We start from the raw sequence: 24,918 nt of genomic DNA on the forward strand, positions 1-24,918 counted from the left end.
AATGATCTATACCAGTGTCTCCCAAACTGTGGGTGCAACCCAGTGGTGGGTTGCATCATTTTTGGTGGGTCACGAAAGTTCAAGAAATAACTAAAGATGCCTTTAAATTCTGTATTTATATTGTCACATTTGCTGCGCTTCAAACACAGCGGTCAAATATCAGGCTACGTCTACTGCTGCTTATCTTTTTTAACATGGGGACTGGTGTTTTCACCCTCCCCTTACTTTGCAGTCAGAGAAATAAAAATAAAATGAAATTATGCAAGAATCTTGCTGGGTTACATGAAGGATGAAAGAGAAGACTTTAGTATGTCAATTTTCATAGTATGCAATAAAATGTAAATACCAGTAAATGAACTGTACACATACAGCAGTTAGGAAAGCAAGAATGAAGCAAATTTGTTTCATATTCCGCAGTGTGATGGAAACAAAACTTTTAATAGGATCAGAACAAATCAGTACACTTTACCTGATGACGGACAAATAATAAATATTCACTTAAATCCGATTTCTACACATTATCATTAGTGCGCAATATAGTTTTAAAAGTAAGTCTGTATGTCTGTGTAAATGTAGTTACCATTTCAATGGAAAATGTGCTGTCTGTAAATTACAATAGACCACCACATAATGCTTTAGGTACATTGTAAAAAAATCGCCCACCTCATGTCCATTAAATCTAGGTGGGTCGCGAATGTTTGTCGTAATAAAACGTGGGTTGTAGTTCTAAACAGTTTGGGGAGCTCTATACCTGTTAGCAGGTCTCTCCTTAATACACGACAAGAAGTGACAACTATGACAGTGTATTTTGAAAAGAGTGTGTTTAATACAAAACATAACAAGAAGGAAAGGACCCAGTATAGTGTTTTCGTGTCAAAGTCCAGGCTAGCCGTGTGATCCGTTTTTAAAGTGGAGTCCTGCCCATCAATCTTAGTTCAACTTAGAACAAGGACCAAGACTAAATAAAAGTTTTAGTAAAGACAAACAGATCTCCAAATCCGAGTAGCCTCCCGTAACTTTAAAGCCAATAACTGAAACCAGTGACAACAGTGACCCTTGTCTCCTAGAACACGTGTATGTATCACTTGCTGAGTAAGGGGTTAAGGAAGAGGTATGTAACATGCATTTTGATTTTCACTTCTGATTGCAGCTCCTGTTTCTTGCCACGACTTTCTTCATGGTGTCACACCCTGACTTTCTAAGAAATATGAAACGCATGTTTAACCACCTCGGGAGAATAAGCATAGGCGTGAGGTAGGAATAACTTCGGCACGCACAGGGAGGGAGTTAATTAATATATATCGCCGCAAGCACATTGACACCTCCGCTTCCCAGTAGCCTGGCTTTGACTGAATAGATTACAAAGCAGAGGGTGTCGAGAGATTCCCACGCGGCAGCTCCCAAAAATGCCCCTCCGCACACAGGTGCGATGACAGGGAAGCCGGTTTAATCAGCAACTAGTATATTCACATTACGAGAGAGGCAGTGAGACAAACTAATCCAATGATGTCTAGAACCTGCATTGTAAAAATGACTAGTGCGATATAGTACTGTAAATAGTGAGGTCGCCAGCACTGCCATTCCTGTACCCATAACGAAGAAACGTGAGAGCATGTCAGCTCTGTGTATACCAGGGCACAAGTCCTATAAAAAGAAGTGGGGGGACTGATCAAGTAAGACAATATGCAAATGACCTCATGACGTCACAACGTAGGGCTATAAAAGGAATAAAATAGTGCTACTTAAATTATTTGTGCATACTGGGACAGACTAACCCATCTGACAGTCTTACAGTGTCTTCTTTTATATACAGGGACAGAACAAAGGCAAAAAAAAGCATGCCTCTCTTAAGTACCTGTGAAGTGAAGGCAAGATGTGTGCAGAGGTTGCAGCAAGGACGGGCCAGGCCCTTTATACGTTGCACGCCCACCCCAGGAAGACCCTCCCCCGGCTGGAGTGGCATGCAGGTACCTGGGAGGGGCATGGGGGCTCCCTGGATTCCCTCCCAACCCCAGCGCGCAAGGAGAAGACAGGGGGAGGGGGCTGGGCTGGTGGCCACTAAGGGGGCTGCCCTGCCAATGTCCCCCTGCGTGGGACGCGTGCAGCGGCATTCATGGGAGCTCGGGGGAGCGGCCGCGTAGGAATCTCTTGACACCCTCTGCTTTGTAATCTATTCAGTCAAAGCTAGGCTACTGGGAAGCTGAGGTGTCAATGAGCTTGCGGCGATATATATTAATTAACTCCCTGTGCGTGCCGAAGTTATTCCTATCTCACGCCTATGCCTATTCTCCCGAGGTGGTTAAACATGCGTTTCATATTTCTTAGAAACTCAGGGTGTGACACCATGAAGAAAGTCGTGGCAAGAAACGGGAGCTGTAATCAGAAGTGAAAATCAAAATGCATGTTACATATCTCTTCCTTAACCCCTTACTCAGCAAGTGAAAAATACACGTGTTCTGGGAGACAAGGGTCACTGTTGTCACTGGTTTCAGTTATTGGCTTTAAAGTTACGGGAGGCACCTCGGATTTGGAGATCTGTTTGTCTTTCATAAAACTTTTATTTTGTCTTGGTCCTTGTTCTAAGTTGAACTAATATTGATGGGCAGGACTCCACTTTAAAAACGGTTCACACGGCTAGCCTCGACTTTGACACGAAAACACTATCCTGGGTCCCTCGCCGCAAGCTCATTGAAGCCTCAGCTTCCCAGTACCCTCGCTTTGACTGAATAGATTACAAAGCAGAGGGTGTCGAGAGATTCCTACGCGGCCGCTCCCCCGAGCTCCCATGAATGCCGCTGCCCGCGTCCCACGCAGGGGGACATTGGCAGGGCAGCCCCCTTAGTGGCCACTAGTCCAGCCCCCTCCCCCTGTCTTCTCCTTGCGCGCTGGGGTTGGGAGGGAATCCAGGGAGCCCTCATGCCCCTCCCAGGTACCTGCATGCCACTACAGCCGGGCGAGGGCCTTCCTGGGGTGGGCGTGCCACGTATAAAGGGCCTGGTCCGCGAAGCCACCATGAATGGGCTATGGTTGGACAAGTAACCCCCAATTTTGTAGCCCGGCATCATTACTGGTATAAGTACTAGGGTCATAAGTGGTTAACATGGTCTAATCATCTGCAGGTTGGCACTTCATGAAATATGCAATGTCTTAGGGGACACCTTGCACTATTCCTGCTTACCTGATGGGCCCGTTGCGGGCGCCAGGGATAAAAGGAACGTAACTATGAAGTTGTCTGGTCAAGGTGGCAAAGTCGGGATGGATATGTTTCTCCCGTATATGCATAATGTCCTTGAAGCTGTGGGAAACAAGTAGGGAGCACAGAGGTGGGGGGGCTCTGTTATCGACGGTAGCCTCCTCCAGAGCTGTGGTGGAGTTACAGGGCGATCTGGAGGCAGACGGGTACAGTAAGGGTACCTCTGCGGCAGACCGGTACAGTAAGGGTACCTCTGCCTGGCACAGTAAGGGTCCCTGAGCCAAAGACCTGGAGCCGCAGGAGGTTCCGGAAACCACGACGGCGCCCCGTTAGTCCTTCGGGTGGTTGGGGGGCCTGTACCAACCGGGGGTGTGCCATTCCGCTCCGCCCTGAAAGGGGCGGGAGTCCAAGATGAGGATCTACAAGGTGCGGCACTGTCCGGGCGTCGACCCACCGTGCTGGCTGGCTCTACAGGCGGGCGGGGCAGCGAGTGGCTGTCTGCCCTGGATCGCCTGTAAGATGACCCACTAATGTCATACTATGGTTGTATGATAATAAACCTGTAGCAGTTCTTTACCCATAAACAAAGTGTCTGGTGTATCTTTCATGGGTAAAATGTTTACAAGTGCGGGGAGGACCGGGTGACGGTGTGGGCACTATGCCTCTCCGCACAGTGAGGGCGCTAGATGAAACCAGAAACGCACCCTACGAATCCACACAGGTGCAATGACAGGGGAGCCGGTTTAATCAGCAAGTAGTATATTCACATTACGAGAGAGGCAGTGAGACAAACTAATCCAATGATGTCTAGAACCTTCATTGTAAAAATGACTTGTGCGATATAGTACAGTAAAAAGTAAATAGTGAGGTCGCGAGCACTGCCATTCCAGTACCCATAACGAAGAAACGTGAGAGCATGTCAGCTCTGTGTATACCAGGGCACAAGTCCTATAAAAAGAAGTGGGGGGACTGATCAAGTAAGACAATATGCAAATGACCTCATGACGTCACAACGTAGGGCTATAAAAGGAATAAAATAGTGCTACTTAAATTATTTGTGCATACTGGGACAGACTAACCCATCTGACAGTCTTACAGTGTCTGCTTTTATATACAGGGACAGAACAAAGGCAAAAAAAGCATGCCTCTCTTAAGTACCTGAGAAGTGAAGGCAAGCTGTGTGCATTTGTTTAACTCTGTGGCATTTACATTTAAATGTAAGGTTCTGGGTGGCCCCAGTCAGCATATACAAACAAAAGGAGGCCGGATGGCCCCTTAACTTCGGCCCAGCTGGAGGTGAAAAAAGGCTCCCTCTGGAATGGAAAACAGGCAACGTGCCGGTGCTGCTGAACGTGTCCCGGTGCCTGAAAATGACACCTCGACAAGCTCAGCATATTTCTGTGGGGCCCAACATCTTAGCAGGGGGGACGGCGTCCACCCTGTGAAAAGAAAGGGGGGACGTGTGTACCTGCATGTACCCCTGACTCGAGCCCTAGTGTATACAATCCCCGAAGGCACCAATACCCAGGGCTTTAAGTGGGCCGGGTCCTGGAAGCAGGTGCAGAGACGGATCGCTATCTGGCTCTCCATTTTCACCCTCCCTCTCAGAAAGGAAAAAAAAATCTTATCTCTGCAGTAGTTCACTGTTTTTGATGTAACTTTTATTTTTTTGCAGTTCTATATTGTAAAGCTAAGTGCTTTACATGAGCACCAAAAAGGACATATTCATTAATATTTTTGGTGGGCATGGACAATTATGTGATTTTTCCAGGATCACGGGATATTGATCCCACGCTGAGACTCAAACCTGCTTCCTCAGCTCCAAATGTGTCAGCTCTTGCCATTACGCCACAACCTCTAGTGCAAGAACTATAACATTTTCAATATTCTATACAACGAAGCCATACTTGTATATATGCATGTAGTATATTAATTTTATGCAACTAACAGCCTTTGACAAAGCCAATAGTCCTGGCTTGCTGTAGGTGTAGTCTTAATTGTTGTATTATATATGTGGAGGCAATAACAGAAGCAACAAAATACCAGTCGGGAGGCTCACTATGCTAAGCACAGATTTTTAGCATAAATGTTTTAAGCCACGCCCTAATTATATCGTCCACGCCCCTTTGAGAGACCCCCCCCCTGTTTTTTCATCCCACCTAAAGCCCCACCAATATTTACATATTCGGATCAATCAAATGTTCAACAGAAACCTCTATTAGTTGTGAACCGTTCACGACAGAACCTCGAGGCATTCAGATGTCACAATGAAGGATTGCTTTGCATTGAAGTGGAATTATGATGTGAACGCAGCCTCGAGCCATGCAACGGGGACGAGGAACATTCTAGCAATTAAGAGTGTGAAGAAAGGCCTGTGGGAAGCATTATTTAATCTCTCCCCGGAATCCGCCCATGTATCCCGGAAGCCAAAGGACAAAATGGTGTCCAAAACGCGTTCTTAGGGAAAACTGTGTTACACTTGTTATACTCGTGGTTAACATTAATAGGCGGAATAATATAATTGCGGTTAGTTGTGCACTATAAACAGTAATGCATGAAAAAATTAAGCGTGGTTTATTACCATCCATAAGAATGCATGAAATCTTCAAGAAAAATAGGTTTTAAGAGCCCAAGCATACATGGGACACTCTTCAGCATCTCTGATAACCACGGTGACCCGGCACAGGCCTCTCACAAGGGTGGTAAGGCTTGATGTCACAGAATCATTGCTCACAGTAATATCCTGTCTAGAAAATGAGACCTCACCCCACACCCGGAGAACAAAAAATCTAAGTAATTTTCAGTGTTCAAAAACTGCAGTGACCATAGATAGGTATACAAAATGAACTCTGTTAATGGAACCTGCCGCAGGGCCTTCGGGCCATTCATCCTCCTACTACCACCCAAATAGAAGAAACTAGAGGAGGGGGAGCAGGGCCGGACTAGGAACCCAATCAGCCCTGGCACTTTTGTTGGACCAGCCCACCCAGGCGGGTGGGGGGGGGGGGGGTGAGGGGGTTGTTAAGTGTGAAATACGGCTGCTTTCGTTACTCTAGGCCGATACTGCAGCATTGCTGCAAAACAGTGACCCAGTATCAAAACCGGCTACCACTGCTGCAAAACTGTCCCCACCCTTCCAGCCTCCCGGGGACACACCGAATGCCCGCTAAGGCCAGCCCTGTAGGGGATCCAGCAAATTCACAGGGAGAGCAAGAGCGGAGCCCAGGATCTGGCTTGACTTCAAGAGCCCCTGTGCGAGCCTTGTATACATCGTGCCAGAAACATCTTCAAAACTCACTAAGTAGACATTTTCAACATGCTGATGAGTTTCACCTTAGTATATCAGATTATATCACCGTATTGAGTGGCACTCATTAAAAGTGATAGCTTTTAAACATGAACTTATATACTTACATGCCGCCCTGCCCCGACAACAACGCAATTAATGAACAAAGAGAAGTCAGTTGTCATGGGCACTCTATATGTTGCCTAGATTATTTTCAGATATGGAGCAATATTGTAGACTATATCATCAAATGCAAGGGAGACAAGCTTAGGATATGACCGATTCTCACCCACCATATTCCCCTGAAATACCTTAACCCATTCCCTGGCCTTCCCAACGATGGTGGACTAAAATCCCAACTTCACAAATTGGGAATGATGAAATGGGGAGGTTTTAATGAGAATGTTGTTTCATCAATAGGGACACATTTGGGGCACATGCTGAGATCACTCTGCTTGACCCTTTTCTCTATCACATGCTTAACTCCTTAACCGCGGCCGTTATTTTGCCGCAGTGCGGCGGTTCTGCGGAGTGGGCGGGGCCGTGTCGGAGGTTGGCCGTTCGCAGCACCAGCGAGGTAGCGCTCACGATGGCCAACGGCCGACGGGTGCACAGAAGGGGTTAAATCAATTAGTAAACAGATCACGCCAGATTTTCAGCCAGAACCAGAACAGTTTAAGCCACTCCAGTTAGTAATAGCCAAACTTCCAGGAATCGCATAACTATGTTATATAGGGAGATGCATGAGACAATCCCACTGCGTTACCCCCTGCCAGAGCGGGTTGGGAAGAGGATCTTCACTACTCAATTGCAGAGGACCTAAGGGAGTACCTCTGCTCCCAGACAAGGGAGCTTCTACCCAGCAATAGGCTCGACTCTTACTTACACCGCGTGTACTACACCCCGGCAATGCTGCACAAATGCTTATTGACCTGAGCCCGCAAACGGCACTTATGGGCTGAATAATGGACATACGCCACACCATTAGGAATATCAGTGCTCTGGCATTACTGCTGGCCAAACGCTTGGTGTTGGAGCCCTGGGAGCGAGGGCAAACTCCAACACGAAGGCAGTGGCTAGCTCAACTGACCTACTGTAATGAGCGAACAGAAACATGTGTGAAGCTGTTGCCAGCGGCTTCCCACCCAAGAGACATATGGGCGCCATTTCATGGCTTCGTGCCTGGAGACGGAAATGGGGAGGAAGTGGAACATTAATGTACTGATAATTACCCTGTCTGCATAAAAATGCATGGATTTACTGACTGTTCTAAGCACATAAATGACTACTACTTGTGATACGTGTAATTCATGCTAAATGACACGGTACAACGTTATATTGGATATTGTGTTAAAAAACAAAAAACCTGAATAAAGGAATAAAAAAAAAACACACAAGAGCTTTTTGTAAGCATACAGCCTGAATATTTAAAGTTGCTTTCATGTGCGATAATGAAGAGAAGGAGGTAGACTGAAATAAAATATTTGCCTTTGAGCACAAGATTTGGTCAAGTGGGAAGCGGAGATTGATCTCAGGTGTTCTGGTTTCAAATTGTGCAATTCAGCCACTAGATGAGTATCTCTTTCTCATCAAAGGTTAATGCCTTCTCTTCAGTGCTTGGAACATGAAGTAAGAGCGCGAGCGGGCAGAAGCCACATGTAAGCTCTGCTCGTTTATGGCTCAAGGGCCCAGGAGGATCTCGACCTGAGCCAGAGCCAGGCATCCGGCTTGAGCCTTCAGTGTCTTGTTTAGCTCTAGAAGAGACAATATGAAACATACACACATGTTGATAAACATGTTTGTTTGTAAAGATACCGGTCCTTTATATAAAATATCTGGAGCTGCGTTAAGGAAAAGGCTCCATGTCCCTGTTTACACCATGGCAGACCTTTAACAAGGTGTGTGCATGCAAACAGGGAGAATACGCCTTAATAAAGATAATGATCTCACCCAGGTTAGACTCAAACTTGAGGTTGTATAGGCAGTGCATTAGTGAAAGCTGGAACTGCTGTTTCAGGGACCGAACTGCAGACGAATCAGCGAATGACACCTTACTGAAGAGGAATTGGGGGTGGGGGACCCAGAACCCGAATTTCCCCCCTCCAGAGAGATGCCTTCAGAGAGCGCCATGACTTTGTACCAACTTGTTGTGGCACAGTCAATGCGCGTCTGTATTGCCTCTTTGAGGTCCATAATGCTGGACAAGCGAATTGGTTAAAGTATTTCCGTAATTTGGAAAGGGATACGCCCCATATAAATAGGGGCAAGCTCCCTCAAGACCCCAGGGGCACAGAAAGCGTATGCACAAGCCCTTCATGCAGTGTGGCCCCTGCTCTTCAGGAGAAAATATGGGATGCTCCTCAAACTCCTGTTACCTTGAGTCAATGTACCCATTTCTGCATTGCACCTGGGTAGAAGCAAATTCAGTGCTCGAGCCCAATGCTCACCAACAACATTTGGGCCCAGAAAATTCACAACATAAACAATTTTAAATACAAGCTTCATGAAATGCTTTCCTGCCAAAGCTGGCCAATCATTACAACCCATACAAAGACTAATCAGTTTCAGGGCGGCTTGGACATTACTTTGCAATCATTTCTGCACATTAGGCCACAGGAGAGAAAAGAAGGTCGCCAATTCCAATACAGCTGAATAACACATTGTTCTAAACCAACTTTATCCTCACAACCGGCTTCTGAATACTGAAAACGATGTACCTCATGAAAGAATGGACCGGATCCCAATTACTTGGGTATTCACTAAATAGTCGAGGAAGAAGGTTATTCCAATAACAAAGGATGCACCACTATGCCAAAAAAGCAGTACCCATTGGTCAGAAGTGGCAACAGACGGAATGTGGACAAATGACTTCATCCTCATCCCTCTTTTCAGTAGTTGAATATGGCACCCCAACTACCATTCTCACTTCCTTAAAACCAACTGTAATCACTTACAAGCCTGATACAGGCTGATACAGCATCAGTGAGGAGGTAAAGGGTTATCCCGACATGCAAGAAAGGGTCACTTTACCCCCCGAAATACAACTGGCAGTACAAACGTAGAAATGTACTAAACCAGTGCTGCATGGTGCCACCACTAAATGGCCCCTCCCATGGCACCCAGTTAATAAATCCAGTGCCAGCTAGGGCCTGGACTGCATCACCCGTCGGGGGCACCCCAGGGGTGGACATACAAATGAATGCCACACCTGGGAACCCCCTAGTCTGAAAAGAAAGCACACCTCAATGCTGTGTGTGTCACTGCCACATTAAACTAGAACGCTATCAGTACATTACAACAATTTATAGAGAAAAGGCTAGAGGCTGATTTGAACATCTTTTCTAATAGGGTACGTTAAGCTACTTTGGAAAAACAAAAATACAATTTTCAAGAGGTGTCCAAAGGTTTTCCGCAATGACACTAAATTCGAGCACATTCAGGACTATGTGTAAATAGGCAATGCAACAGGAAAATCTGATAGCTTCAATATTCAGTCTCTGACACACAGTTTGCATTCTACAAAATCAAGAAATCCCTGAGAAAAGTTTCTCTTCCACTAGAACTATTAGCAAAGTATTAATGCTATAGTTGTACTAAATGAGAGGGGTATGGGGCCACACAAGAACTAACAACTATCTCTATTAGAACTGGGCCTAATACTCCTATACAAAATTCCTATTTCAAGACACTCCCATACTGAGAGCTCTCCACTGTGTCCCCGTTGCAGTAAGAATACAATTAAAAATATGAAAATTAAACAAAGCCATCCATAACAGCTGCCTACAATACATCGCTAGATTACTTTATAATTCTTTAATGGGGTCTCTAGAAGTGATTTAGGTGGAGCACACACTGGCCCACAAATAACATTGGTGGGGCCGAGAAAGAAAGAAAGAATGAAAGAAAGAAAGAAAGAAAGAAAGAAAGAAAGAAAGAAAGAAAGAAAGAAAGAAAGAAAGAAAGAAAGAAAGAAAGCTAGCTTAAGTTTAAATCGGTCTTTGTATGGATGAGTATATATATCTTTATCTATACATGTATATATAAATGCACATACATATAAAGTCACATATAAACCTTGTAAGCAAAGTTGTAGGCCTGTGTATTGCTTCAAACCAACACTGCTTTGCAGTGAAAGAGAGATGTCCAGATATTTGTATGTGGTAAAGTGCAGTGCTGGATTTTATCTTCTGTGTGCCTCTTGGCACATGCAATAGCTTTGGTGACGTGGTACAGTTTGGTGGAGGTGTCACCTAGTCCGCAGCGATACCGTTTTATGCAAAAAGACACACACATATATATTCATGTACAACTCGCGGAGTGGCCTTGAACGACCACTCTGCCCTTTATTGATACCCTCGGGGGGCGCCCGGCCCTCGGGGTGTGGAGCTCCAATATACCGTAGAGGCCGGGTGACACTCTACATCCCTTCAACTTTTATTATAATAGAACATTTCAAAACTTTTCTTTTAATACGGAGCAACCATAGTCTTTCAGCCGCTGGCTTGGCACAGGGTTAGGCCTGAGTCCATACTTCTGGCTCCAGCTGTCTGACTCCTAGTTTAGATGAATACCAGTGTCCAAACCTGCCTCTTGAGTGTCAGTGTTCCCGCTCTACAGAATGGCGGTACTACTGGAACGTGCTGCTTGTGGTGTTATTTCAGCCCGCTTATGTTCTCCTTGTGTAGAACTTTGCAGAGGGCTGGACATTGTGGTGTTTTCCCCACGCATATCATCAATCTCCCCTTGACTGTCGTCTTGGTCCCCTGCCAGGGACTCAACTCGCTTGAACCAGGAGATATTCCTGGTGACCATAGATTGACCTCACCGGAACGTTTTGCTTGTGGTGTTATTTAAGCCCACTCCTACTCTCCTTGTGTAGAACTTTGCAGAGGGCTGGACATTGTGTTGCTTTTCCCACGCATATCATCCATCTACCCTTGACTGTCGTCTTGGTCCCCTGCCAGGGACTCAACTCACTTGAACCAGGAGATATTCCTGGTGACCATTGATTGACCTCACGGATGGTATCCACTGTACCCTGGATATTAACAATATCCCACACTTCTCTTTCAAATGGAGTGAGGAACCTCCACCCTGGGTGGCAGTCTCACATGGCCACCTTGTCTCCTATTGCTACATTTATAACTACTGCTTTGTGGCCCCGGCTTGCTCGGTCATTTGTGAACTTCCTGCTCTCCTGGGTGGCTTGTACATCAAGGGTGACAGGGCTTCAGCTAGGTCCAGCTGGAATGATGTGCCGGATACGCCGTTGCATCAACAGATCACTCGGGGCTCATTTTGTCATGCTGTGTGGTGTTTGTGGATAAGCGCATAAAAATCTGTGTAGGCACTAGTCTGCATCTTCTCCTTGTTCAACTCGGATTCCCATGATCCTGTTCAGTGCGCGCATAAAGCGCTCCACCTCCTCATTAGCCTGTGCCCATTGCAACATCACTTTCTAATGTTTGATGTTAATACTCCGTATATAGGACTGGAAGTTCTGCCATTGAAACGGGGGTCCACTATCAGTTTGATATTGTGTGGGATCCCCAATAGTGTGAAGATCTTTTCCAGTGCTGGTGGATACTTTGTGTGGTCGTTGATCATAACGGCCGTGAGGCAGCCGCCTGGAAAACTGCCAAAATCCATATCGACACAGGACCACGGTGTCAGACATGGCTCTTCTGTGATTATCCGAGCGTACGGGGTTTCACTACTCATTATGGTTCATCAGTGTCAGCCTAGAACTTTGTCATCTATCCACTTTTCCATTTCGGGGAACCAAACTTTGTCCCTCAACCTTGCTTTTGTCTTCAGCACAACTTGACGGCCTTGTTGGGCCAGATCAGCGACTCACGCCCAAAGACTGCAGGATATCAAGATCTGCCTTCCTAGAAGAAGCAGGTCTTCTCCACTGGTACTTAGCACGTCTCTGACTTTCCAGATTTGGCCCATTTTTATTTTTCAACGGTTGTCAACGCCTTGGCAACATTCGGGAAGTTACACCATTGCGTTTCTTTAGCTTTTGATAGGCTAGGGTCCAGCTCTGTGGCATCCCGGATCTCATCGATCGATAGTACCCAGGGCAGGTGTCACGATCTACTATCCTCACAAACTCATTGGCACCCTTGTCTGTCTCTGTCTCCCTAGGGCCAAGTGTCTCAACATGTAGTACGCTGGGTTATTCACACCCCTGCAAAATGACATCAAACATGAAGCTGCCCCAAAATAAACCAGGCAGCCAGGGCTTCCAATTCCAGTCTCTAATGCATTAGTATGGTATGTAGGTACTAATTCTTTATTAATAATTAATTTGGAAATTGGGATCTTGTTTATCGTGGGCCCACTGGCCACAGTGTTGAGCACTCTATATCCAGGAAGCTTCGGCTACCTGGTTTATTTTGGTTACAATTTACAGAATCGGGCAGGCTCCATTACAGAGTAGCCCGCGTAAAAGTGTATACAATTTTAAACTTATGTAAATAATTTTCGAGTGCACGTTTGAACAGTTTATTTGACGCTGCACCAACCATATTTTAATGCAAGGGGGAGCATTTCGAGCTGTGCCAGCAAACAGAGGGACAAGTGGCTTGTGGTCTGTTACGACCAGAAATGAAAATGGTGGCATGCCCACCGGATTGCCAGAGCCTTGCTCTCAATCTGCAAGTATATGGTCTCCGTACCGGTCAGTGCCCTGCTCGCATACGCTATGAAGACTCATGATCCCTCCCTCTTTTCCTGTAGGAGAACTGCACCTAGCCCTACAGGGCTTGCGTTCACCAACAGCTCTGTCCGGCGCCTGGGTTTAAAGTACACCATGTTCACGTCTGCCAACAGCGCCTCCTTCACTCTTCAGAAATTCAGATCAGCACATGAGTCCCACTACCATGAGGTGTCATTTTTTGTAAGGGACAGCAAGGGTTCCAAAAGGGTGGCTAGATTTGGGATAAAATGTCCACAGTATGTGGCCATCCTAAAGAAACTTCTCTCCTCAGAAGCATTCCGCAGGATGCCTGCATTCCTGATGGCTTCCATTTTCTTCTGGTTTACCTGTAACCGGTCTCTGGAGAATAACAGCCTGATTCATCATAGACCCGTTTTGCGAGTCTATAATAGCGATTCATAAGGAATCGCTATTACAGACTCGCAAAACGGGATTCATGTAGGAATCGCAAAAAGATTTGCGATTCCTACACAATCCTTATTTGCGATTAGCAAATTGCTAATCGCAAATAAGGAATAACTCCCCATTCATTCCTATGGGTCAAAAGGCCCATAGGAATGAATGGGGAGTATTCCTTATTTGCGATTAGCAATTAGCTAATCGCAAATAAGATAGCGATTTAAAGGGTGCCATGGGTGTCCAAAGGACACCCTGTAGCACCCCTTAAATGCAAATTTAAACAGGTGTTGCGCACACACATGTCCAAAGGACATGTGTGTGTGTAACATGCAACTTAGAAAAATGCTTTTAAAAGCATTTTTCTGAGTTTTCGCTATTTACCACGAGGTTTGACCTCGCGGTAAATAGCGGGCCGAAATTACGAATTCGCAATTTTTTAATGGATGATGAATTGCATTTAAGGAATCTCAAATAGAGATTCCTTAAATGTAATTCCTCGCAAAATTGCGACATCGCTATTACCGATTTTTGCATTTGGGATGATGAATCCCAAATGCAAAAATAGAGCTCGCAAAGGGCCAGATTCTCAGAATCTGGCCCTTTGCGAGCCGATTTCGGCTTGATGAATCAGGCTGTAAGTTCCCAACAAACTAGATGGAATTGGCAAAGAACCACACAGTGTTTTGTTGTGTAGGGTCAACCCACTATCGGCTAGCCACTGTAGGGTCGCTCTCAGCTGCACATGATGTTCCTTGAGCGTGCCAGAGAATATTAGAATGTCGTAGCTAATGTTTAGCACTCCAACCAGACCAAGGAATATCTCTTGGATGGTGTTTTTATTTTATTTTTTTAATTCTTTTTTAAATTCTTTTTATTGTTAATCAAAACAACATTACAGTTTATATTCTATAGAGATCATAAGGCATGGTAGTCAGTGACACAATACACACAATTCCATATTATCCTGTGAAGTATACTTTACAGTGCATGATAGAACATTAAGTTATTAGGTCCTCCAGGGGCAGCTGTGCTGGTAACAGGGGTGGCTCACATATGGTACCTCTATAGTCGTTCCATTTCCCCCATACTTGTATCCATTTTCCAAGGCATCCTCTTGTGACATATACCAGTCCATGTCCCCTGCACATTCCCTCAGCGTCAGAACTGCGCAGACTCCCCACTTCCTTGATATGTTCCTCTTAGCGACCATAAAGCCTAGATTTACCCAGGTTTTCTCTTTGCTTCCCAAGTCAGTCGGCTCCCATATATTTAGGAGACACCGCTTGGCCTCCATTGTTATTCTCTGCCCCAGACCTTCCCACACACACGTGGCAACTGCCCTCCAATATCGCGCTATGTTAGGGAATTCCCACAGTACATGAAAAAAAGTGCCTTTTCGGCTACACTGCCATCTACAGCAGTCAGGACACTCTCCTTTTGACTGTCGATGAGGAACCATGGGCAGTATCATTTATTGAGAGTTTTCAACCTCTCACAGAAGAGCTTTTTAACAGCCTTGCTCTTAGTGTATCTTCTGGCTCCCCCTTAGACCCCCTTCCACATAAGATCTGGAAGGAGTATGGGCCAGAGCTATTTCCCTGGATGCGACTGATCTGTTGCCAGTCACTGGAGGAAGGAGTAGTGCCGGAGATATGGAAGCAGGCAAAGGTAACTCCCCTACTTAAGAAACCCTCACTGGACCCAACTATCCCAGCTCATTTTAGGCCTATATCCATCCTGCCCTACCCTATAAAAATCCTGGAAAAGGCTGTTAGTAGATCTTTGTCGAGCTATCTTGAAGATAACCGCCTACTGGATAAGGATCAGTTTGGGTTCCGCCCAGGCCATGGGACAGAGACTGCGTTGGCTACCATGCTGGACACACTGCGAATGCGAGCCGACAATGGTAATTCATCAATACTAGTGTTGTTGGATGTGTCGGCCGCATTCGACACGGTAAGCCACGCAGTCCTGCTAGCCGGACTGGAGAAACTGGGGATGAAGGGCAAAGCTCTGACATGGCTACAATCATACCCGTCAGGTAGACAACCGGTAGTGACCATGACTCCGTATGCTTCTCCTAAATCCCTGGTTCACCATGGAGTGCCACAGGGCTTGGCGATCAGCCCTAATCTTTTTAACATATATTTGTGGCCTTTGATCCCCATTATAAAATCTTATGGGATCGACCTGATCAATTACGCTGACGACACCCAATTGGTGTTTTCCCTTGAAGGGAAACATGCAGTGCCTATGGACACATTCCAGGAATGCATGTGTCGGGTTTCTGGTTGGCTCAATACAAATTCCCTACAATTTAACGAGGGGAAAACAGAGATAGTCTACTGCTCGACTGCGAAATTGAATCAGCAGCCACAGTGTCAGCTTAGGCTCTCCCCGGGGGGCTGATTTATGTGTCCCAGTTAAGACAGTGCGTAACCTGGGAGTACTGTTTGATGAAGATCTTCAAATGGTATCGCAAACTAACAAAACTATCAGCGTCTGCTTTGGTCTGCTAAAAGCACTTAGACAGATTCTCCCTCTTCTCCCCGTCGAGACCAGGCCCCTGGTGGTAAGGAGTATAATCTTATGCAGACTGGATTACTGCAATTCCCTATATTTAGGTGCCCTCTCATATATCTTCCAGTGACTGCAGAGAGTCCAGACCTTTGCGGCCAAGCTGGCACTTAATAGACCACGTAGCTCCTCTACCATAATGGCTCTGAGAGACCTCCATTGGCTGCCCGTGAGGGACAGAATCACATTAAATCACTGTGTATTGTCTATAGAGCACTGCACAGTACAGGCCCCCTACCAATGCAGGAGAAATTTACATGGTACAAGCCCACTAGGCCTCTTCGTTCCTCTAGTCTGAGTCTAGCAACAACTACCAGATTCAAGAGAGCCAGGATGGGAGGTAGGGCTTTTTGCACAGTAGCGTCCCGGCTGTGGAATGAGCTGCCCCAGAACATCAGGCAAGCCGACTCCCAGATAGGTTTTAGAAGGAGCCTAAAGACCTGGCTATTTGTCAAAATCTGAGATTTCTGTACCCACTATTCAGCCCTGCCATTAGCCGGCTCCATTGGATTAGGTTCTCTCAAAAAGCGCCAGAATACCCGTAGGGTGGCAGTTGCGCTATACAAGAACTATATACAATACAATACAATACAGTAAGCTTAATTTCCATACTCCATCCCGACCAAAATCAGCCCGGTAAAATCTATCCTGTGCAGTATTTTCAGTTGCACCAGTTTTTTGAGGATATTGCCCCCTCCCTTGAGGATGCCAGCACTTCCATCCACTCCTCCTCATCAAGTTCTATTAGGTCACTTTCCCACTTTGCATGGAGCCGCGGGTGGGGATCACGTGAATGTTTTATTAGTTGTAGGTACGTCAGGGAAATTGCCTTCTTGGGCATATAGCCATCCAGAAGCATTTCCTCGAGAAGAGAGGCCTCAGGAGGGGTCTCCCCCTTCGGGATAACCATGGATCGGGGTGTCGCACCTGCAAGTGTCTGAACCTTTCAGTTTCTGCGAGCTCAAACTTATGTTGGAGGGTATTACCTCTCCTTTTTTCCAGAGATCGCCCACTCAGGAGATCCCCATTATATACCACCTATCAAACTCCTTTGTCTTCCAGCGATCTCCCAGTCGTTCAGAATCCCATAGCAGGGTGAACCAAGTTATGTTTTTTGCCCATTGCATATGTTTCTGGACCTGGTGCCATACCTGTACAGAGTATTTTGTAGGGCCTGTCAATGGGAATTTGGCTGGTTTACAATATAATGCTAGTGTATATTTCCCCCCAGGGAGGAGCCACCTATCCATGGCATAGCCAGGATCAGTAGGGGGCCGGTATATACAGTGGTTGATAGCTGCTAGTTGTGCCGCCCAGTAGTATTTTTTAATATTTGGCAAACTGGTTCCCCCATCATACCAGCTCCGCACTAAACTCAGGAACGCGATTCTCGGCCGGCCACTGCCCCAGAGCAGCGTTCGTTGCACACTTTCCACCTGTCTGAAATATGATATGGGAATCAAGGTAGGTACATTTTGTAGGACGTATAAGAACCGAGAGAGAGACATTTTGAATAATGCAGCTCTCCCCAAAAGTGACAACGGAAGATAATAATTTGGGATCCTTAGTTATAAAAATCCCCAAATATTTAAACCCCTCCCTCACTATCTTGAGTTGGCATTCTTTCGGTAGGACCGGCGGAGTGCCCTGAAGTACAAAAATTTGCGATTTTGACCAGTTAATAGTGTACCCGGAGTATCTACCGAAATTAGTAAAGATGTTAAGGACTCTATGCAGGGATCTGTATGGGGAAGCCAAGTATAACAAAATGTCGTCTGCGTAGAGTGATATACGGTGCTCCCAGTCATCCACCCAGCGCAGCCCTCTTATTACGGGGTATCGTTCGATCCAGCAGCCCAAGGGTTCTAGTGTAAGTGCAAACAGCAGGGGGGACAGGGGCACCACCTGCGCTAGTGGGTCAGTGTATAAAAGTCGGACCCAACTGATAAATTTAGGACCGAATACCAACTTTTCCAATGCAGTGTAAAGGTATGGCCACTCTATGGTGTCGAACGCCATGGTGGCGTCCAGAGACACCACAACTGCATCTTCATTATGGTGTCAGCCCTTCCCAGAACGCCATTCAACCTCCTTAAATTCAAGGATGTGTTAAGCGACGCCATAATGCCACATTGATCCGGATGGACCAGCTCAGGAACTACGTGAATCAAGCGGGTGGCCAGCAATTTGGCCAATATTTTGGCCTCGGCATTCAGCAGCGCTATGTGCTGATACAACGTGCTACTGACTCTTGGTTTTCCCTCCTTAGGTATCACTACCAGGGTGGCCAATCTTTGGTCCTGGGGAAGGGATCCCTTCTCAAGGCTCTCTATGAATATTGCCCTGAGGTAGGGGGATATATTATCAGGCCCTAATTTTTACAGTTCTATCGGGAGGTCGTTCGGGCCCATTGCTTTTTCGATCTGGAGGCAATGAATGGCCTGGGCTACTTCGTCTAAGTTGAGGTCTCCCTCCAGTAGTTCCTTGGTTTCCATCTCTTATCTGATGGACCTAGAAGTGTAGACAAAGTCATAATATCTACCAAACTTGTCCGCGATGTACTGTGGATCAGTGAGCTTTTTCCTGTTTGCTGCCCAAAGTTCCATGACAAGTCGGCTCTCTGCTTCCCTCCTGTATAACCAAGCTAAGTTTCCCAGTGTTGTCCCCCAGCTTGTATACACTCGCCAACCTGTGGCTGGGCATAGTTTTGTCAGCTTCTCTTGCCTCGTTTCTATATTCCTCTTGCGTCAAATGGAGAATATGTGTTGCGTCTTGGTCTGTGGACGTCGCGAGGCCCTCCTCCAACCTGAGAAGTTCCTCCTCCAATCAGAGAAGTCTACGTTATCTTACTTTTTTGGCCCCGGAGATCTGAGATAGTGCCTGTCCCCTTATTACCCTTTTAAAGGCCTCCCAAAAGACCCGAGCTGAGGCAACTGTACCATAATTTTCAGCAAAGTAGTGTTCAATTTCTTGTTCTAACTTTGATTTAATTGTGGGGTTTCGAAGATACCAGGGGCTAATAGGTGTAACCCGAGTACAGTCTTCCTTCAAGTACTCCATGTGCAGCCAAACTGGGGAGTGGTTGGATATTCCCCTACCTAGGTGTCTTACTCCTTTGACAATGCCAACCTGCGTCACTGGGGTGAGGATATAATGTAGGCGGGAAAAGCTTTTGTGGACCCCAGAATGAATGTGTGTTATGTCTCTGTAGGGTGATACACCCTCCACATGTCCACCAGTCCCATTGCTTCCAGGAAATGTGGGAGGTACAGCCGCAAAGAAGGTATATCTCTAGGGGGTAGCAATCCAGAAACGACTGAGTTTAGTTCTCCTCCTATTACCATTCTAACATTGGGAAACGTAAGTAGAACCCCCTTCAGGTCTTTAAAGGTAATTTCCTGAAATCCTGGTGGCAAGTACAGCGACAGCAGTGTCAGCATATCACCCTCCCACTGTCCAGATACTGCTGCATATCTTCCCAAATTGTCAGTGTATACCTGATCTATTGTCATTGGTAAGGTGCGTTTTTCCAATATGCCAACTCCGCTGGAGTCCGTCATGAAGCCGGGGTGTGCCACCAGTTGGTAGCCCCATCTACCTAGGGCCTTGCACATGTTTTCTATGAGGTGCGTCTCTTCAAGCAATACCACCTCTGGGGCATGTCATTTAAGAAACTGCAATTAATCCCTCTTTTGGCGGGGGGCACCCAGCCATGTCCCCGGCACACCCACCATCACACAATAGGACCCTGTGCGAACCGTCATTCTCTCAACACCGGAGTTTCTGGTCATTGCGTTTTCCATGCTTAGACTCGCTAATTACAATTCTGTGACGAACGAAAAAGAACCCTACAAGAACAAGAATCCCCCCACCCTGTTACCTTCCCAGCTCTCCCGCCCTCTGGGCTCAAAACTGCCCATTACCCCAATAGTGCAGAGTGCCTGTTGCCCCAACTAAGAAAACTAACTAGAAATTGGAGATGGAAGGGGTAGTAGACTACCGCCCATTGGACCCCCAACCACTACTATGTGTTCCCCATTAACAATATATGGGCATTCATCATATACAAATATAATCAAATATTGCCAAAAATTTTCACTTTTGTCTGCTCAGCCCAGTGTCTCGGTTTATCCAGTGGTGGTAGATGTGAGGGCGACGTAGAAGTCTCTCCATGAACAGTATCCGGAGTGGCAAAGCGTTCACTGTCTAGTCCAAATGCCCAAGTCTTATCTTGCGTTGTGAACCTTCGGTGGTCTCCATCCCTCCAACCGTTCTTGTGCTGCTTCCAGTGTGTCAAAAAAACAAGTCTTGCCGTCCGCTTCTACTCGCAGCTTCACCGGGAATAACATTGCATAATGAATACCTCTGTCCCTCAGCAATTTTTTAGCATCCAGGAAAGTGCGACGTTGGCGTTGAACTGCAATTGTAAAATCCGGGAAAAAGGACAGTTCACTTTTGTCAATCTTTAGAGGAGGGTTAGCACGTGCCATTTGTAAAATACTGTCTCGGTCCCTGAAGTCAAGGAGTCGTGCCAGGATAGGCTGGGAGGGGCACTGGGCTTAGGCCTTCCTCCTGGCACTCTGTGTGCCCTTTCAACTGTAAAGAATTCTGACAACGTTTTGGGACGAAGGTGGTTCATGATTAAGTCTTCCACGAACAGGTCCGCAGCTGGCCCCTCTGCTCACTCAGGAACCCCAATAATTCTGGCATTGTTATGTCTTGTGCGACCTTCGTAATCATCCAGTTGAGCATCCAACCTTTTCTGCGCCATTTCAAGATCGTTGATTTCTTTACCCATTCGTTGGGTGTCGCCACTTAGTTCCTTAGTCACCCCTTTCATGGTTTTCACTTTTTTGCCAGTGTTTTGCAAATCGGTCCTGAGCAATGCATTTCGATGGATATGGTGTCCACTTTGAGCTCTAGCGAGGTACGCACCCCAGCTATGGCTGCCATTACGTCTACCAGTGTTGGTTCCCCTCCGGATGGCGTAGACGATTTCTCTGTTCCCCCCTTGGTTGCCCCCTCTTGTTCGCACCCTTTTTGGGTTGTGTATTTATCCAGCTTTGTCTGGAGTGTAGACCTCTGTCCCTTTGGCCTAGACATGACGCAGTGGCATAAACAGAGTACCGATCACCATTACTATGTCCTCATGGTTCACACTCCACTTACAGCACACCAAATCAAACACTCAAGGGGCTTCCAGAGTGCTGTCTCACTAGGGCTGTCAACTGAATGGTTCACTTACCTCAGTGTTTCATAGATGTCGTAACTTATATTTACACCTCTCTCCAGGGAAGTAAATGAAATGAAATTAAGAATTTATAAAGCGCGATATGACCCATGGGTATCTAGGCGCTGGAGACAACTCTTTCCTGAATGATGTTACTTGTATAGCCAGGTCTTTGGGTATTTCCTAAATTGGAGCAGGCTGGTGGGCAGGGAGTTCCACAGTTTAGTAGTGGTGACCAGTGGCTGCTAGCTGCGAATTACTGTCCTCAATTTGTTTTGGGTTGTGCCACTGTGGCTTTGGACCCGGGTCTCCATTCCCCTGGAGCAGCTTTTCAAGAGTTAAGCCAGGATTTACTGCCACAAAAGTGACTTATGCTGCTGCTTCAGTCCCGATCCACTGCTTTTGGGGAGACTGTTTAACCAGGATGCGGCCTTCCCATCCAGAGATTGCTGTGCCTGTGGGGTCTCCGCCCTCAGTTTTGGCCAGCGCACTAGACTGCAGCCTTGCCTGTCAGGCTTCTGACAGGGCTGCTGGGTGGTAGGCAGATCAGGAGATGGGGGGCTATGCCACGTGCCGCTGATTTGCCTCGGGTCCTTGTGGCAGCCACTACGGTAAGGATTCTGATGGCAGGAGGGGGGGGGACCAGAGAGAGAGACTTCACTAAAGCCTATGTGCCTGTTGGGGTCTGGATGCAAAACGTTGGGCACAGGCCTCCGGGGCGCCGCCACGACCAGACAATTGCAGCCGCCCCTCACGGAGGTTCCGGCCGGCTACGCAGTTCCTCGAGCCCGGGGATTCTGGCCCCAATCTTTGCTCCACTTAAGTTCTTCCTGGTGCCTCAGCGCGAGCACTTTCCAGCATATGGTGCCACATCGGAGGTACCACACACACCCCGCCGCGTTTGGGGGTAGAAAATGGATATATGTGAGGATATTGAGGCGGCTTCAGGCCTTCGGCTATTTGAGCTATTGTATTGATCAAATCTATAGGTCAGAGATTCTTTGAAACTTTAAACTGTCTCAGCCCCTTGTTAACTGCAGATCGTACAGTTCTAAAAGCATTAGAGACGTTTTCTGGTATCCCCTCCTCCGGAGTAAGTACTGAGAATGCTCACTGTTCTCACACACAAGTTTACCCAAAAAGGCAACACTACCCACCCTCTCCCACTTTATCCGCAAACCCCTATTTTGTGAGTAAGAAGCTGCATTAAATTATTTGGCAAAAAGAAGGGATCTGGAGGTCAGCAATCTATTCAAGGCCTTCCCATAAGAAGTATGCTGGAAATGTATATAGTCCTTGCCCTTCGATGCTTCCAGGTCAAATGAGGGTTCAGCATTACCACAGAACGTTGCATTGAAATCACTCCCAGACAATAAGTCAAAGGGCTCCAGGTTGTTTCGGCTTGGGTGCTAGAACCAGAGAGAGACCCATAGAGTACATGTAGTGTATTTTGTAAAGCGCACAGCTTCCCCAACGGGGCGACCCGGCTCTGTATAATGCTGTGGAACCCTTCCTGGCTCTCCCTGTGAGATGCCCCTCCTGGGCACCCCCAAGGTGAAGCCAGGCATCCCAGTGTTGTAGGGGCCGTTGTGGAAATTAAGCAAGCTATTGCCCAGAGTTGCAGCGTGGGACCGATGATTAGAGTAGGCGCCAAGGTGAAAATTTTAGAGTCCGCGCACATTGAACCCAAGACCCTGCCGCGTCGAGACTTGAACCCTGGTCCCGGGCCTGATCTCTGCTTCAGAGTCTGCCGCTTTAACCAGTGAGCCACACAGTGACCTTCTCAATCACTCATTGTCTCTCTAGATGTTCCAGTTCCTTTCCCACCAGCAGCGGCAGGTGAAATGGCAACCTCTGGAGTTGGAGTACCATGGGTCTCAACGTACTGTCAATGTGCAATTTGACTTGGAGAATTTAGTCGCAAAAGCCCCTCAAATAGCTATGGAATCTGTTGGAGGATGTTCACAGCATGAGACTCATATCTGTCATGCAAAGAAGATGAGACCCAGGTCTTCAGCTGTGTGGCATTCCAGGAGAGTCCCCATGTTGCCCTTGGTCACATGAAACTGGGCTCATGAGGAATTTCCTTCATGTATCACTACAATTTCTATGACTTCTTCTAAGCATAGTGGCTTGGTGCCCCCGTATGTATAGATTCTAGCTTTTGTCGGTGTTGGTATGGAATGTGGAGTGGTTTTACTGAATTGAGCGGAGTTCATGATATTGACGGAGGCACCAGTTTCGATTAGCGCCTTGATCTGGGTGGCTCCGATGTCAACAGTACAAATGAGTTTGGCCTGCTTATGGTTAACTTCCCTGCCAGCAAACAGGGGTCGTCCTTCTCGCCAGTGCCATGTCCTCAGCCCAGCTATCCCCCAACTCATGGAACTGTGCCAGGACCAAGATTTATTTGGTTACTGTACCTGCATGCTGTTAAAAATTTCCAGCAAAATTCAACACACAACAGATCCACAGCAGACGGGAGCCTGCAGTACAGTAGGCCTTTTTTAGGTCTCGGCCTGATCCAGCCCATGCGCTGTTCTGGCCGATATATTTAGTAGGCTGCTTGGGAAAGTGCTACTTTCCAGGCGAACAGCTTACCATCGCGCGCACAAACACGCGCGCGACGTGCACCGCACCTTTTTCGTCACATGCGCACAATTTGCGTTTTTAAATTTTTTAAATTTTATTATGCCGCATGGCCGCGCGGCCAATGCTTGTTGGACTTAAAGAGGTAAACTATACTTATTCCTGTCGGGAAGTCGTGGGTGTATACTTCACAATGTGCTCCACCTCGGGTTTCCCTGTATAAAACTCTTACCACAAAATACCTACTCTGCAAAAATTCACCCATTTCACACTGTATTCTTAAAAGCCAGCTTTCAGTCTTTTTTTCATGCCACTCGCCAGACTAAGCTGTGGATTCTTCTGTCCCACTGCTAGATTAAGCTGCGTTTTCGAACCTACCACCTACTTCAGTCCCCTTGCAATAATTCCTACAACTCATCCTCCTGCTGCTGGGAAGATCAATTGAGACTGGGCTCTCTAACACAAGGGAGGAGAAAATACCGGGCACAAACAGACCAAGGTCTTCATATTCACAGCATAAACACACGGAGGGTAAACTGCGAATAACACGGCACAAGCAACTGCATCAGGGTGACCAAGTTGTGCCCACTGATCTGTGTTATCAGTCGGATTCCTATTTCTCGGTTCAGTTTTGAAGATGCGTGTGGGAACAGAAGAGCTGCTGCCAAGTGTTTCAGTGCAACAAAATGACTGCCACGGTATGTACCAATCCACTCAGGTAGACAGGCTGGCAGTGTAAGCTGCACTCCCAGCAAGGTTGGTGAAAAGTAACAGCCAACCCTGGAACACGCTGGCTGTACTGAGTATGTGAGGCGTGGATCGGTACCACACGAAACAAAACTATGAGATGACCACATGAGCGACCATTTTAAGTGATGACTGCACAACCTGTCATTTTAATCTGCTCCATCGTTTCACAA

The sequence above is a fragment of the Lissotriton vulgaris genome, chromosome 3_1 (assembly GCF_964263255.1).
Source record: "Lissotriton vulgaris chromosome 3_1, aLisVul1.2, whole genome shotgun sequence".
Taxonomy (NCBI): Eukaryota; Metazoa; Chordata; class Amphibia; order Caudata; family Salamandridae; genus Lissotriton; species Lissotriton vulgaris.